The sequence below is a fragment of the Cryptomeria japonica genome, unplaced genomic scaffold (assembly GCF_030272615.1).
Source record: "Cryptomeria japonica unplaced genomic scaffold, Sugi_1.0 HiC_scaffold_20, whole genome shotgun sequence".
Taxonomy (NCBI): domain Eukaryota; kingdom Viridiplantae; phylum Streptophyta; class Pinopsida; order Cupressales; family Cupressaceae; genus Cryptomeria; species Cryptomeria japonica.
In genome coordinates, this window is record NW_026728842.1 from 1,681,663 (window position 1) to 1,697,500 (window position 15,838).

Genomic DNA, 15,838 nt, shown 5'->3' on the forward strand with positions numbered 1-15,838 from the left:
AACACATTTTTGTTCTCGTGGACCCATCATGGGTCTTGGAACGCATTTGTGGTCCTTGGGTCCCATTTTGCATCCCGAAACTTGTGTTTTGGTGCTTGATCCCTATTTTGGGTGCCCACCTTGCACCAAGTGCGCACCCGGGGCAAACCGAGCGCCTTGGTGCACCGGGGCAAGATCGAGCGTGCACCCGAGGCGCCCCGAACATGCACCAAGGTGCACTCGGCCCACATGTGAGCGCAGGTCGTTGCGCCCGAGGTGGTGTGTGGGCACCGCGTTGCAGACGGGACACTGCACGCACACGACGCCCCGTCCAGGTGCACGCACGTAGGCCGGGCCGGGTGCACACCCGATGCCCTAGCAAGGTGCGTGCACCCGGGCAGGGCTCACACTTGGCGAACGGGGCGCACTTCGCGAGGGAGGGTGTGCACCTCGACGGGGGTGGGTGGCCGGGGTGGATTCGCACGTGGGTCGCGGTTTGCTAAGTACACACTGCGACAAGCTCATAACGGGTGCGATCATACCAGCGTTAGTGCACCGGATCCCATCAGAACTCCGCAGTTAAGCGCGCTTGGGCCGGAGTAGTACTGGGATGGGTGACCTCCCGGGAAGTCCCGGTGTTGCACCCTTTTTTAGTTTTTCGCCGGGCGTCGCAATGCTATTTGAATTAACCTTTTGCCCGTTTGCGTTCTCGTCGGGGCCGGGCCGGGCCGGGGTGCGTTGCCCGCACTACCGCGCGCGCCGGGGCGACACCGAGCGCGCACCCGAGGCGCCCCGAGCACACAGGCCACGGTGCAACCCGGGCGTTGTGCGCGCACCCCGGTGCGCCCGAGGTGCTGCGCGCGCACCCAGGTGAAATCGGTGTGCACCTCGGCCAGTGCGCGCTCGGTCGAGTCGCGCACGTTGGCCAAGGTGCACGGTGATGTTTCTTACTCTAAGGTTCCGCACCAGACGCCCGGGACAGGTGAGCGAAGCTGGGCGGGGCCGGGTGCGCGCCCGGGGCAGGTGCACGCAGCTGGAGAGAGCTTTGGAGCGCACCAGAGGTGCGCACCTTGGAGCACACTTCGGAGCGCACCAATGATGCGCTCCATTCAAAAGTTTCCTGAAAAGGCAAAAAAAGTTGAGATTATAGAATTTCCCACTTGAGAGATTGTAAAAAAAAAAAATTTAAAATGAAGGAAACGCGGGTGCCAAGGTGTGCGCGCCCGGGTGCGCAGCCCAGCCAAGGTGTGCGCACCAAGGCGCCCACCCTGGCGAAGGTGCACGCAAGGTGCGCACCCGAGGCAAACCGGACAATTAACCCAACTTTCGACTTCGCGCGCACCTGCGCACCTTGGAGCGCACTTCGGAGCGCTCCTTGGTGCGCACCAATCTTGGGCACCTCGGAGTGCACCATGGCGCCCACCAAGGTGCGCACCCGGGGCAAACCGAGCTTCGACTTCGTGCGCACCTTGGAGGCGCCCACCAAGGTGCGCAGCCCAGCCAAGGCGTGCGCATCAAGGTGCGCACCCGGGGCAAACCGAGCTCCGACTTCGTACGCACCATGGAGCGCACAAAAGGTGCGCAACCCAGCCAAGGTGTGCGCACCCCGGGCAAACCGAGCTCCGAATCGTGCGCACCAGAGGTGCACGCCATCGTGCGCACCTTGGAGCACACTTCGGAGCCCTCCTTGGTGCGCACCGATGTTGCGCACCTCGGAGCGCACCCGGGGAAAACAATGCAATTAACCCGACTTTTGACTTCGTGCGCACCTCGAAGCGCTCTCGGGTTCGCACCTCGGAGCACACCGAGGTGCGCACCTTTGATGCGCTGCCTTCACCAATTTCCAGAAAAGGCAAGAAAACATTGAGAAGGTGTGCGCACCGAGGTGCCCACCCTGGCGAAGGTGCACGCGAGGTGCGCACCCGGGGCAAACCGGGCTCCGACTTCGTGCACGCCATGCTGCGCACCTTGGAGGGCCATGGTGCGCACCTTGGAGCAAACTTCGGAGCGCTCAATGGTGCCCAACCCAGCCAAGGTGCCCACCGCGGCGAAGGTGCACGCGAGGTGCGCACCCGGGGCAAACCGGGCTCCGACTTCGTGCACGCCGCACCTTGGAGCACACTTCGGAGCGCTCCTTGGTGCGCACCAGGGCGCGCAAACCAGCCGAGGTGCCCACCCCGGCGAAGGTGCACGCGAGGTGCGCACCCGGGGCAAACCGGGCTCCGACTTCGTGCACGCCATGGTGCGCACCCGGGGCAAACCGGACTCCGACTTCGTGCAGGCCGCACCTTGGAGCACACTTCGGAGCGCTCCTTGGTGCGCACCATGGTGCCCACCAGGGCGCGCAACCCAGCCAAGGTCTGCACACCAAGGTGCCCACCCCGGCGAAGGTGCACGCGAGGTGCGCACCCGGGGCAAACCGGGCTCCGACTTCGTGCACGCCATGGTGCCCACCGCGGCGAAGGTGCACGCGAGGTGCGCACCCGGGGCAAACCGGGCTCCGACTTCGTGCACGGCGCACCTTGGAGCACACTTCGGAGCGCTCCTTGGTGCGCACCATGGTGCCCACCAGGGCGCGCAACCCAGCCAAGGTGTGCGCACCAAGGTGCACGCGAGGTGCGCACCCGGGGCAAACCGGGGTCCGACTTCGTGCACGCCGCACCTTGGAGCACACATCGGGGCGCTCCCGGGTTCGCACCGTGGTGGGCACCTCGGAGCACACCAAGGTGGGCAGCGAGGTGCGCACCTTTGATGCGATGCCTTCACTAATTTCCATAAAAGGCAAAAAAAAACGAGATTTTAAAATTTCCGTTTTGAAAGATAGTGAAAAAAAGGGAATGCTGGTGCCATCTTGAGCCCGCCCTGGTGCGCAGCCCAGCCAAGGTGTGCGCACCAAGGTGCCCACCCTGGCGAAGGTGCGCGCCCGGGCAATTAACCCAACTTCCAACCTCGCGCGCGCCAGGGTGGGAGCGCACCCAACAACCGGGCCTGGGAAGAGCCAATGCGAGAAACCCCACCAAACGCTCTGACAAAAAAAGAGGGGGCGCTCCAGTAACCCCGCTTCGGAGCGCACCCTGGGCAAACCCAGCCAAGGTGCCCACCCCGGCCAAGGTGCAGGCGAGGTGCGCACCCGGGGCAAACCGGGCTCCGACAACGTGCACGCCGCACCTTGGAGCACACTTCGTAGCGCTCCCGGGTGCGCACCTTTGATGCGCTGCCTTCACTAATTTCCAGAAAAGGCAAAAAAAAAAGGAGATTTTGAAATTTCCGTTTTGAAAGATAGTGAAAAAAACGGAACGCGGGTGCCATCTTGAGCCCGCCCTGGTGCGCAGCCCAGGTAAGGTGCCCACCCTGGCAAAGGTGCGCACCCGGGCAATTAACCCTACTTCCGACTTCGTGCGCGCCAGGGTGGCAACCGGGCCTGGGAAGAGCCAATGCGAGAAACCCCACCAAACGCTCCGACAAAAAAAGAGGCGGCGCTCCAATAACCCCGCTTCGGAGCGCAGCCGGGGCAAACCCAGCCAAGGTGCCCACCCCGACGAAGGTGCACGCGAGGAGCGCACCCGGGGCAAACCGGGCTCCGACAACGTGCACGCAGCACCTTGGAGCACACTTCGAAGCACTCCCGGGTGCCCACCGGCGTTGCGCACCGTGGTGGGCAGCGAGGTGCGCACCTTTGATGCGCTGCCTTCACTAATTTCCAGAAAAAGGCAAAAAAAAATGAGATTTTAAAATTTCCGTTTTGAAAGATAGTGAAAAAAAAGGAACGCGGGTGCCATCTTGAGCCCGCCCTGGTGCGCAGCCCAGGCAAGGCATGCGCACCAAGGTGCCCACCCGAGGTGCACACCCGGGGCAAACCGGGCTCCGACTTCGTGCAGGCCGCACCTTGGAGCACACTTCGGAGCGCTCCTTGGTGCGCACCATGGTGCCCACCAGGGCGCGCAACCCAGCCAAGGTCTGCACACCAAGGTGCCCACCCCGGCGAAGGTGCACGCGAGGTGCGCACCCGGGGCAAACCGGGCTCCGACTTCGTGCACGCCATGGTGCGCACCGCGGCGAAGGTGCACGCGAGGTGCGCACCCGGGGCAAACCGGGCTCCGACTTCGTGCACGGCGCACCTTGGAGCACACTTCGGAGCGCTCCTTGGTGCGCACCATGGTGCCCACCAGGGCGCGCAACCCAGCCAAGGTGTGCGCACCAAGGTGCACGCGAGGTGCGCACCCGGGGCAAACCGGGGTCCGACTTCGTGCACGCCGCACCTTGGAGCACACATCGGGGCGCTCCCGGGTTCGCACCGTGGTGGGCACCTCGGAGCACACCAAGGTGGGCAGCGAGGTGCGCACCTTTGATGCGATGCCTTCACTAATTTCCATAAAAGGCAAAAAAAAACGAGATTTTAAAATTTCCGTTTTGAAAGATAGTGAAAAAAAGGGAATGCTGGTGCCATCTTGAGCCCGCCCTGGTGCGCAGCCCAGCCAAGGTTTGCGCACCAAGGTGCCCACCCTGGCGAAGGTGCGCGCCCGGGCAATTAACCCAACTTCCAACCTCGCGCGCGCCAGGGTGGGAGCGCACCCAACAACCGGGCCTGGGAAGAGCCAATGCGAGAAACCCCACCAAACGCTCTGACAAAAAAAGAGGGGGCGCTCCAGTAACCCCGCTTCGGAGCGCACCCTGGGCAAACCCAGCCAAGGTGCCCACCCCGGCCAAGGTGCAGGCGAGGTGCGCACCCGGGGCAAACCGGGCTCCGACAACGTGCACGCCGCACCTTGGAGCACACTTCGTAGCGCTCCCGGGTGCGCACCTTTGATGCGCTGCCTTCACTAATTTCCAGAAAAGGCAAAAAAAAAAGGAGATTTTGAAATTTCCGTTTTGAAAGATAGTGAAAAAAATGGAACGCGGGTGCCATCTTGAGCCCGCCCTGGTGCGCAGCCCAGGCAAGGTGCCCACCCTGGCAAAGGTGCGCACCCGGGCAATTAACCCTACTTCCGACTTCGTGCGCGCCAGGGTGGCAAACCGGGCTCCGACTTCGTGCAGGCCGCACCTTGGAGCACACTTCGGAGCGCTCCTTGGTGCGCACCATGGTGCCCACCAGGGCGCGCAACCCAGCCAAGGTCTGCACACCAAGGTGCCCACCCCGGCGAAGGTGCACGCGAGGTGCGCACCCGGGGCAAACCGGGCTCCGACTTCGTGCACGCCATGGTGCCCACCGCGGCGAAGGTGCACGCGAGGTGCGCACCCGGGGCAAACCGGGCTCCGACTTCGTGCACGGCGCACCTTGGAGCACACTTCGGAGCGCTCCTTGGTGCGCACCATGGTGCCCACCAGGGCGCGCAACCCAGCCAAGGTGTGCGCACCAAGGTGCACGCGAGGTGCGCACCCGGGGCAAACCGGGGTCCGACTTCGTGCACGCCGCACCTTGGAGCACACATCGGGGCGCTCCCGGGTTCGCACCGTGGTGGGCACCTCGGAGCACACCAAGGTGGGCAGCGAGGTGCGCACCTTTGATGCGATGCCTTCACTAATTTCCATAAAAGGCAAAAAAAAACGAGATTTTAAAATTTCCGTTTTGAAAGATAGTGAAAAAAAGGGAATGCTGGTGCCATCTTGAGCCCGCCCTGGTGCGCAGCCCAGCCAAGGTGTGCGCACCAAGGTGCCCACCCTGGCGAAGGTGCGCGCCCGGGCAATTAACCCAACTTCCAACCTCGCGCGCGCCAGGGTGGGAGCGCACCCAACAACCGGGCCTGGGAAGAGCCAATGCGAGAAACCCCACCAAACGCTCTGACAAAAAAAGAGGGGGCGCTCCAGTAACCCCGCTCCGGAGCGCACCCTGGGCAAACCCAGCCAAGGTGCCCACCCCGGCCAAGGTGCAGGCGAGGTGCGCACCCGGGGCAAACCGGGCTCCGACAACGTGCACGCCGCACCTTGGAGCACACTTCGTAGCGCTCCCGGGTGCGCACCTTTGATGCGCTGCCTTCACTAATTTCCAGAAAAGGCAAAAAAAAAAGGAGATTTTGAAATTTCCGTTTTGAAAGATAGTGAAAAAAACGGAACGCGGGTGCCATCTTGAGCCCGCCCTGGTGCGCAGCCCAGGCAAGGTGCCCACCCTGGCAAAGGTGCGCACCCGGGCAATTAACCCTACTTCCGACTTCGTGCGCGCCAGGGTGGCAAACCGGGCTCCGACTTCGTGCAGGCCGCACCTTGGAGCACACTTCGGAGCGCTCCTTGGTGCGCACCATGGTGCCCACCAGGGCGCGCAACCCAGCCAAGGTCTGCACACCAAGGTGCCCACCCCGGCGAAGGTGCACGCGAGGTGCGCACCCGGGGCAAACCGGGCTCCGACTTCGTGCACGCCATGGTGCCCACCGCGGCGAAGGTGCACGCGAGGTGCGCACCCGGGGCAAACCGGGCTCCGACTTCGTGCACGGCGCACCTTGGAGCACACTTCGGAGCGCTCCTTGGTGCGCACCATGGTGCCCACCAGGGCGCGCAACCCAGCCAAGGTGTGCGCACCAAGGTGCACGCGAGGTGCGCACCCGGGGCAAACCGGGGTCCGACTTCGTGCACGCCGCACCTTGGAGCACACATCGGGGCGCTCCCGGGTTCGCACCGTGGTGGGCACCTCGGAGCACACCAAGGTGGGCAGCGAGGTGCGCACCTTTGATGCGATGCCTTCACTAATTTCCATAAAAGGCAAAAAAAAACGAGATTTTAAAATTTCCGTTTTGAAAGATAGTGAAAAAAAGGGAATGCTGGTGCCATCTTGAGCCCGCCCTGGTGCGCAGCCCAGCCAAGGTGTGCGCACCAAGGTGCCCACCCTGGCGAAGGTGCGCGCCCGGGCAATTAACCCAACTTCCAACCTCGCGCGCGCCAGGGTGGGAGCGCACCCAACAACCGGGCCTGGGAAGAGCCAATGCGAGAAACCCCACCAAACGCTCTGACAAAAAAAGAGGGGGCGCTCCAGTAACCCCGCTCCGGAGCGCACCCTGGGCAAACCCAGCCAAGGTGCCCACCCCGGCCAAGGTGCAGGCGAGGTGCGCACCCGAGGCAAACCGGGCTCCGACAACGTGCACGCCGCACCTTGGAGCACACTTCGTAGCGCTCCCGGGTGCGCACCTTTGATGCGCTGCCTTCACTAATTTCCAGAAAAGGCAAAAAAAAAAGGAGATTTTGAAATTTCCGTTTTGAAAGATAGTGAAAAAAACGGAACGCGGGTGCCATCTTGAGCCCGCCCTGGTGCGCAGCCCAGGCAAGGTGCCCACCCTGGCAAAGGTGCGCACCCGGGCAATTAACCCTACTTCCGACTTCGTGCGCGCCAGGGTGGCAACCGGGCCTGGGAAGAGCCAATGCGAGAAACCCCACCAAACGCTCCGACAAAAAAAGAGGCGGCGCTCCAATAACCCCGCTTCGGAGCGCAGCCGGGGCAAACCCAGCCAAGGTGCCCACCCCGACGAAGGTGCACGCGAGGTGCGCACCCGGGGCAAACCGGGCTCCGACAACGTGCACGCAGCACCTTGGAGCACACTTCGAAGCACTCCCGGGTGCCCACCGGCGTTGCGCACCGTGGTGGGCAGCGAGGTGCGCACCTTTGATGCGCTGCCTTCACTAATTTCCAGAAAAAGGCAAAAAAAAATGAGATTTTAAAATTTCCGTTTTGAAAGATAGTGAAAAAAAAGGAACGCGGGTGCCATCTTGAGCCCGCCCTGGTGCGCAGCCCAGGCAAGGCATGCGCACCAAGGTGCCCACCCGAGGTGCACACCCGGGGCAAACCGGGCTCCGACTTCGTGCAGGCCGCACCTTGGAGCACACTTCGGAGCGCTCCTTGGTGCGCACCATGGTGCCCACCAGGGCGCGCAACCCAGCCAAGGTCTGCACACCAAGGTGCCCACCCCGGCGAAGGTGCACGCGAGGTGCGCACCCGGGGCAAACCGGGCTCCGACTTCGTGCACGCCATGGTGCCCACCGCGGCGAAGGTGCACGCGAGGTGCGCACCCGGGGCAAACCGGGCTCCGACTTCGTGCACGGCGCACCTTGGAGCACACTTCGGAGCGCTCCTTGGTGCGCACCATGGTGCCCACCAGGGCGCGCAACCCAGCCAAGGTGTGCGCACCAAGGTGCACGCGAGGTGCGCACCCGGGGCAAACCGGGGTCCGACTTCGTGCACGCCGCACCTTGGAGCACACATCGGGGCGCTCCCGGGTTCGCACCGTGGTGGGCACCTCGGAGCACACCAAGGTGGGCAGCGAGGTGCGCACCTTTGATGCGATGCCTTCACTAATTTCCATAAAAGGCAAAAAAAAACGAGATTTTAAAATTTCCGTTTTGAAAGATAGTGAAAAAAAGGGAATGCTGGTGCCATCTTGAGCCCGCCCTGGTGCGCAGCCCAGCCAAGGTGTGCGCACCAAGGTGCCCACCCTGGCGAAGGTGCGCGCCCGGGCAATTAACCCAACTTCCAACCTCGCGCGCGCCAGGGTGGGAGCGCACCCAACAACCGGGCCTGGGAAGAGCCAATGCGAGAAACCCCACCAAACGCTCTGACAAAAAAAGAGGGGGCGCTCCAGTAACCCCGCTCCGGAGCGCACCCTGGGCAAACCCAGCCAAGGTGCCCACCCCGGCCAAGGTGCAGGCGAGGTGCGCACCCGAGGCAAACCGGGCTCCGACAACGTGCACGCCGCACCTTGGAGCACACTTCGTAGCGCTCCCGGGTGCGCACCTTTGATGCGCTGCCTTCACTAATTTCCAGAAAAGGCAAAAAAAAAAGGAGATTTTGAAATTTCCGTTTTGAAAGATAGTGAAAAAAACGGAACGCGGGTGCCATCTTGAGCCCGCCCTGGTGCGCAGCCCAGGCAAGGTGCCCACCCTGGCAAAGGTGCGCACCCGGGCAATTAACCCTACTTCCGACTTCGTGCGCGCCAGGGTGGCAACCGGGCCTGGGAAGAGCCAATGCGAGAAACCCCACCAAACGCTCCGACAAAAAAAGAGGCGGCGCTCCAATAACCCCGCTTCGGAGCGCAGCCGGGGCAAACCCAGCCAAGGTGCCCACCCCGACGAAGGTGCACGCGAGGTGCGCACCCGGGGCAAACCGGGCTCCGACAACGTGCACGCAGCACCTTGGAGCACACTTCGAAGCACTCCCGGGTGCCCACCGGCGTTGCGCACCGTGGTGGGCAGCGAGCTGCGCACCTTTGATGCGCTGCCTTCACTAATTTCCAGAAAAAGGCAAAAAAAAATGAGATTTTAAAATTTCCGTTTTGAAAGATAGTGAAAAAAAAGGAACGCGGGTGCCATCTTGAGCCCGCCCTGGTGCGCAGCCCAGGCAAGGCATGCGCACCAAGGTGCCCACCCGAGGTGCACACCCGGGGCAAACCGGGCTCCGACTTCGTGCAGGCCGCACCTTGGAGCACACTTCGGAGCGCTCCTTGGTGCGCACCATGGTGCCCACCAGGGCGCGCAACCCAGCCAAGGTCTGCACACCAAGGTGCCCACCCCGGCGAAGGTGCACGCGAGGTGCGCACCCGGGGCAAACCGGGCTCCGACTTCGTGCACGCCATGGTGCCCACCGCGGCGAAGGTGCACGCGAGGTGCGCACCCGGGGCAAACCGGGCTCCGACTTCGTGCACGGCGCACCTTGGAGCACACTTCGGAGCGCTCCTTGGTGCGCACCATGGTGCCCACCAGGGCGCGCAACCCAGCCAAGGTGTGCGCACCAAGGTGCACGCGAGGTGCGCACCCGGGGCAAACCGGGGTCCGACTTCGTGCACGCCGCACCTTGGAGCACACATCGGGGCGCTCCCGGGTTCGCACCGTGGTGGGCACCTCGGAGCACACCAAGGTGGGCAGCGAGGTGCGCACCTTTGATGCGATGCCTTCACTAATTTCCATAAAAGGCAAAAAAAAACGAGATTTTAAAATTTCCGTTTTGAAAGATAGTGAAAAAAAGGGAATGCTGGTGCCATCTTGAGCCCGCCCTGGTGCGCAGCCCAGCCAAGGTGTGCGCACCAAGGTGCCCACCCTGGCGAAGGTGCGCGCCCGGGCAATTAACCCAACTTCCAACCTCGCGCGCGCCAGGGTGGGAGCGCACCCAACAACCGGGCCTGGGAAGAGCCAATGCGAGAAACCCCACCAAACGCTCTGACAAAAAAAGAGGGGGCGCTCCAGTAACCCCGCTCCGGAGCGCACCCTGGGCAAACCCAGCCAAGGTGCCCACCCCGGCCAAGGTGCAGGCGAGGTGCGCACCCGAGGCAAACCGGGCTCCGACAACGTGCACGCCGCACCTTGGAGCACACTTCGTAGCGCTCCCGGGTGCGCACCTTTGATGCGCTGCCTTCACTAATTTCCAGAAAAGGCAAAAAAAAAAGGAGATTTTGAAATTTCCGTTTTGAAAGATAGTGAAAAAAACGGAACGCGGGTGCCATCTTGAGCCCGCCCTGGTGCGCAGCCCAGGCAAGGTGCCCACCCTGGCAAAGGTGCGCACCCGGGCAATTAACCCTACTTCCGACTTCGTGCGCGCCAGGGTGGCAACCGGGCCTGGGAAGAGCCAATGCGAGAAACCCCACCAAACGCTCCGACAAAAAAAGAGGCGGCGCTCCAATAACCCCGCTTCGGAGCGCAGCCGGGGCAAACCCAGCCAAGGTGCCCACCCCGACGAAGGTGCACGCGAGGTGCGCACCCGGGGCAAACCGGGCTCCGACAACGTGCACGCAGCACCTTGGAGCACACTTCGAAGCACTCCCGGGTGCCCACCGGCGTTGCGCACCGTGGTGGGCAGCGAGCTGCGCACCTTTGATGCGCTGCCTTCACTAATTTCCAGAAAAAGGCAAAAAAAAATGAGATTTTAAAATTTCCGTTTTGAAAGATAGTGAAAAAAAAGGAACGCGGGTGCCATCTTGAGCCCGCCCTGGTGCGCAGCCCAGGCAAGGCATGCGCACCAAGGTGCCCACCCGAGGTGCACACCCGGGGCAAACCGGGCTCCGACTTCGTGCAGGCCGCACCTTGGAGCACACTTCGGAGCGCTCCTTGGTGCGCACCATGGTGCCCACCAGGGCGCGCAACCCAGCCAAGGTCTGCACACCAAGGTGCCCACCCCGGCGAAGGTGCACGCGAGGTGCGCACCCGGGGCAAACCGGGCTCCGACTTCGTGCACGCCATGGTGCCCACCGCGGCGAAGGTGCACGCGAGGTGCGCACCCGGGGCAAACCGGGCTCCGACTTCGTGCACGGCGCACCTTGGAGCACACTTCGGAGCGCTCCTTGGTGCGCACCATGGTGCCCACCAGGGCGCGCAACCCAGCCAAGGTGTGCGCACCAAGGTGCACGCGAGGTGCGCACCCGGGGCAAACCGGGGTCCGACTTCGTGCACGCCGCACCTTGGAGCACACATCGGGGCGCTCCCGGGTTCGCACCGTGGTGGGCACCTCGGAGCACACCAAGGTGGGCAGCGAGGTGCGCACCTTTGATGCGATGCCTTCACTAATTTCCATAAAAGGCAAAAAAAAACGAGATTTTAAAATTTCCGTTTTGAAAGATAGTGAAAAAAAGGGAATGCTGGTGCCATCTTGAGCCCGCCCTGGTGCGCAGCCCAGCCAAGGTGTGCGCACCAAGGTGCCCACCCTGGCGAAGGTGCGCGCCCGGGCAATTAACCCAACTTCCAACCTCGCGCGCGCCAGGGTGGGAGCGCACCCAACAACCGGGCCTGGGAAGAGCCAATGCGAGAAACCCCACCAAACGCTCTGACAAAAAAAGAGGGGGCGCTCCAGTAACCCCGCTCCGGAGCGCACCCTGGGCAAACCCAGCCAAGGTGCCCACCCCGGCCAAGGTGCAGGCGAGGTGCGCACCCGAGGCAAACCGGGCTCCGACAACGTGCACGCCGCACCTTGGAGCACACTTCGTAGCGCTCCCGGGTGCGCACCTTTGATGCGCTGCCTTCACTAATTTCCAGAAAAGGCAAAAAAAAAAGGAGATTTTGAAATTTCCGTTTTGAAAGATAGTGAAAAAAACGGAACGCGGGTGCCATCTTGAGCCCGCCCTGGTGCGCAGCCCAGGCAAGGTGCCCACCCTGGCAAAGGTGCGCACCCGGGCAATTAACCCTACTTCCGACTTCGTGCGCGCCAGGGTGGCAACCGGGCCTGGGAAGAGCCAATGCGAGAAACCCCACCAAACGCTCCGACAAAAAAAGAGGCGGCGCTCCAATAACCCCGCTTCGGAGCGCAGCCGGGGCAAACCCAGCCAAGGTGCCCACCCCGACGAAGGTGCACGCGAGGTGCGCACCCGGGGCAAACCGGGCTCCGACAACGTGCACGCAGCACCTTGGAGCACACTTCGAAGCACTCCCGGGTGCCCACCGGCGTTGCGCACCGTGGTGGGCAGCGAGCTGCGCACCTTTGATGCGCTGCCTTCACTAATTTCCAGAAAAAGGCAAAAAAAAATGAGATTTTAAAATTTCCGTTTTGAAAGATAGTGAAAAAAAAGGAACGCGGGTGCCATCTTGAGCCCGCCCTGGTGCGCAGCCCAGGCAAGGCATGCGCACCAAGGTGCCCACCCGAGGTGCACACCCGGGGCAAACCGGGCTCCGACTTCGTGCAGGCCGCACCTTGGAGCACACTTCGGAGCGCTCCTTGGTGCGCACCATGGTGCCCACCAGGGCGCGCAACCCAGCCAAGGTCTGCACACCAAGGTGCCCACCCCGGCGAAGGTGCACGCGAGGTGCGCACCCGGGGCAAACCGGGCTCCGACTTCGTGCACGCCATGGTGCCCACCGCGGCGAAGGTGCACGCGAGGTGCGCACCCGGGGCAAACCGGGCTCCGACTTCGTGCACGGCGCACCTTGGAGCACACTTCGGAGCGCTCCTTGGTGCGCACCATGGTGCCCACCAGGGCGCGCAACCCAGCCAAGGTGTGCGCACCAAGGTGCACGCGAGGTGCGCACCCGGGGCAAACCGGGGTCCGACTTCGTGCACGCCGCACCTTGGAGCACACATCGGGGCGCTCCCGGGTTCGCACCGTGGTGGGCACCTCGGAGCACACCAAGGTGGGCAGCGAGGTGCGCACCTTTGATGCGATGCCTTCACTAATTTCCATAAAAGGCAAAAAAAAACGAGATTTTAAAATTTCCGTTTTGAAAGATAGTGAAAAAAAGGGAATGCTGGTGCCATCTTGAGCCCGCCCTGGTGCGCAGCCCAGCCAAGGTGTGCGCACCAAGGTGCCCACCCTGGCGAAGGTGCGCGCCCGGGCAATTAACCCAACTTCCAACCTCGCGCGCGCCAGGGTGGGAGCGCACCCAACAACCGGGCCTGGGAAGAGCCAATGCGAGAAACCCCACCAAACGCTCTGACAAAAAAAGAGGGGGCGCTCCAGTAACCCCGCTCCGGAGCGCACCCTGGGCAAACCCAGCCAAGGTGCCCACCCCGGCCAAGGTGCAGGCGAGGTGCGCACCCGAGGCAAACCGGGCTCCGACAACGTGCACGCCGCACCTTGGAGCACACTTCGTAGCGCTCCCGGGTGCGCACCTTTGATGCGCTGCCTTCACTAATTTCCAGAAAAGGCAAAAAAAAAAGGAGATTTTGAAATTTCCGTTTTGAAAGATAGTGAAAAAAACGGAACGCGGGTGCCATCTTGAGCCCGCCCTGGTGCGCAGCCCAGGCAAGGTGCCCACCCTGGCAAAGGTGCGCACCCGGGCAATTAACCCTACTTCCGACTTCGTGCGCGCCAGGGTGGCAACCGGGCCTGGGAAGAGCCAATGCGAGAAACCCCACCAAACGCTCCGACAAAAAAAGAGGCGGCGCTCCAATAACCCCGCTTCGGAGCGCAGCCGGGGCAAACCCAGCCAAGGTGCCCACCCCGACGAAGGTGCACGCGAGGTGCGCACCCGGGGCAAACCGGGCTCCGACAACGTGCACGCAGCACCTTGGAGCACACTTCGAAGCACTCCCGGGTGCCCACCGGCGTTGCGCACCGTGGTGGGCAGCGAGCTGCGCACCTTTGATGCGCTGCCTTCACTAATTTCCAGAAAAAGGCAAAAAAAAATGAGATTTTAAAATTTCCGTTTTGAAAGATAGTGAAAAAAAAGGAACGCGGGTGCCATCTTGAGCCCGCCCTGGTGCGCAGCCCAGGCAAGGCATGCGCACCAAGGTGCCCACCCGAGGTGCACACCCGGGGCAAACCGGGCTCCGACTTCGTGCAGGCCGCACCTTGGAGCACACTTCGGAGCGCTCCTTGGTGCGCACCATGGTGCCCACCAGGGCGCGCAACCCAGCCAAGGTCTGCACACCAAGGTGCCCACCCCGGCGAAGGTGCACGCGAGGTGCGCACCCGGGGCAAACCGGGCTCCGACTTCGTGCACGCCATGGTGCCCACCGCGGCAAAGGTGCACGCGAGGTGCGCACCCGGGGCAAACCGGGCTCCGACTTCGTGCACGGCGCACCTTGGAGCACACTTCGGAGCGCTCCTTGGTGCGCACCATGGTGCCCACCAGGGCGCGCAACCCAGCCAAGGTGTGCGCACCAAGGTGCACGCGAGGTGCGCACCCGGGGCAAACCGGGGTCCGTCTTCGTGCACGCCGCACCTTGGAGCACACATCGGGGCGCTCCCGGGTTCGCACCGTGGTGGGCACCTCGGAGCACACCAAGGTGGGCAGCGAGGTGCGCACCTTTGATGCGATGCCTTCACTAATTTCCATAAAAGGCAAAAAAAAACGAGATTTTAAAATTTCCGTTTTGAAAGATAGTGAAAAAAAGGGAATGCTGGTGCCATCTTGAGCCCGCCCTGGTGCGCAGCCCAGCCAAGGTGTGCGCACCAAGGTGCCCACCCTGGCGAAGGTGCGCGCCCGGGCAATTAACCCAACTTCCAACCTCGCGCGCGCCAGGGTGGGAGCGCACCCAACAACCGGGCCTGGGAAGAGCCAATGCGAGAAACCCAACCAAACGCTCTGACAAAAAAAGAGGGGGCGCTCCAGTAACCCCGCTTCGGAGCGCACCCTGGGCAAACCCAGCCAAGGTGCCCACCCCGGCCAAGGTGCAGGCGAGGTGCGCACCCGGGGCAAACCGGGCTCCGACAACGTGCACGCCGCACCTTGGAGCACACTTCGTAGCGCTCCCGGGTGCGCACCTTTGATGCGCTGCCTTCACTAATTTCCAGAAAAGGCAAAAAAAAAAGGAGATTTTGAAATTTCCGTTTTGAAAGATAGTGAAAAAAACGGAACGCGGGTGCCATCTTGAGCCCGCCCTGGTGCGCAGCCCAGGCAAGGTGCCCACCCTGGCAAAGGTGCGCACCCGGGCAATTAACCCTACTTCCGACTTCGTGCGCGCCAGGGTGGCAACCGGGCCTGGGAAGAGCCAGTGCGAGAAACCCCACCAAACGCTCCGACAAAAAAAGAGGCGGCGCTCCAATAACCCCGCTTCGGAGCGCAGCCGGGGCAAACCCAGCCAAGGTGCCCACCCCGACGAAGGTGCACGCGAGGTGCGCACCCGGGGCAAACCGGGCTCCGACAACGTGCACGCAGCACCTTGGAGCACACTTCGAAGCACTCCCGGGTGCCCACCGGCGTTGCGCACCGTGGTGGGCAGCGAGGTGCGCACCTTTGATGCGCTGCCTTCACTAATTTCCAGAAAAAGGCAAAAAAAAATGAGATTTTAAAATTTCCGTTTTGAAAGATAGTGAAAAAAAAGGAACGCGGGTGCCATCTTGAGCCCGCCCTGGTGCGCAGCCCAGGCAAGGCATGCGCACCAAGGTGCCCACCCGAGGTGCACACCCGGGGCAAACCGGGCTCCGACTTCGTGCAGGCCGCACCTTGGAGCACACTTCAGAGCGCTCCTTGGTGCGCACCATGGTGCCCACCAGGGCGCGCAACCCAGCCAAGGTCTGCACAC

At 62.7% G+C, this 15,838-nt stretch overlaps 1 non-coding gene across 1 annotated transcript; it reads left to right on the forward strand.

The window, feature by feature from the left end:
- The first annotated feature begins 507 nt into the window (after window positions 1–507).
- Window positions 508–626, forward strand: LOC131861107 (5S ribosomal RNA). The gene has a single exon (XR_009360188.1). It is a non-coding gene; the product is annotated as a 5S ribosomal RNA (ribosomal RNA).
- The last annotated feature ends 15,212 nt before the right edge of the window (window positions 627–15,838 follow it).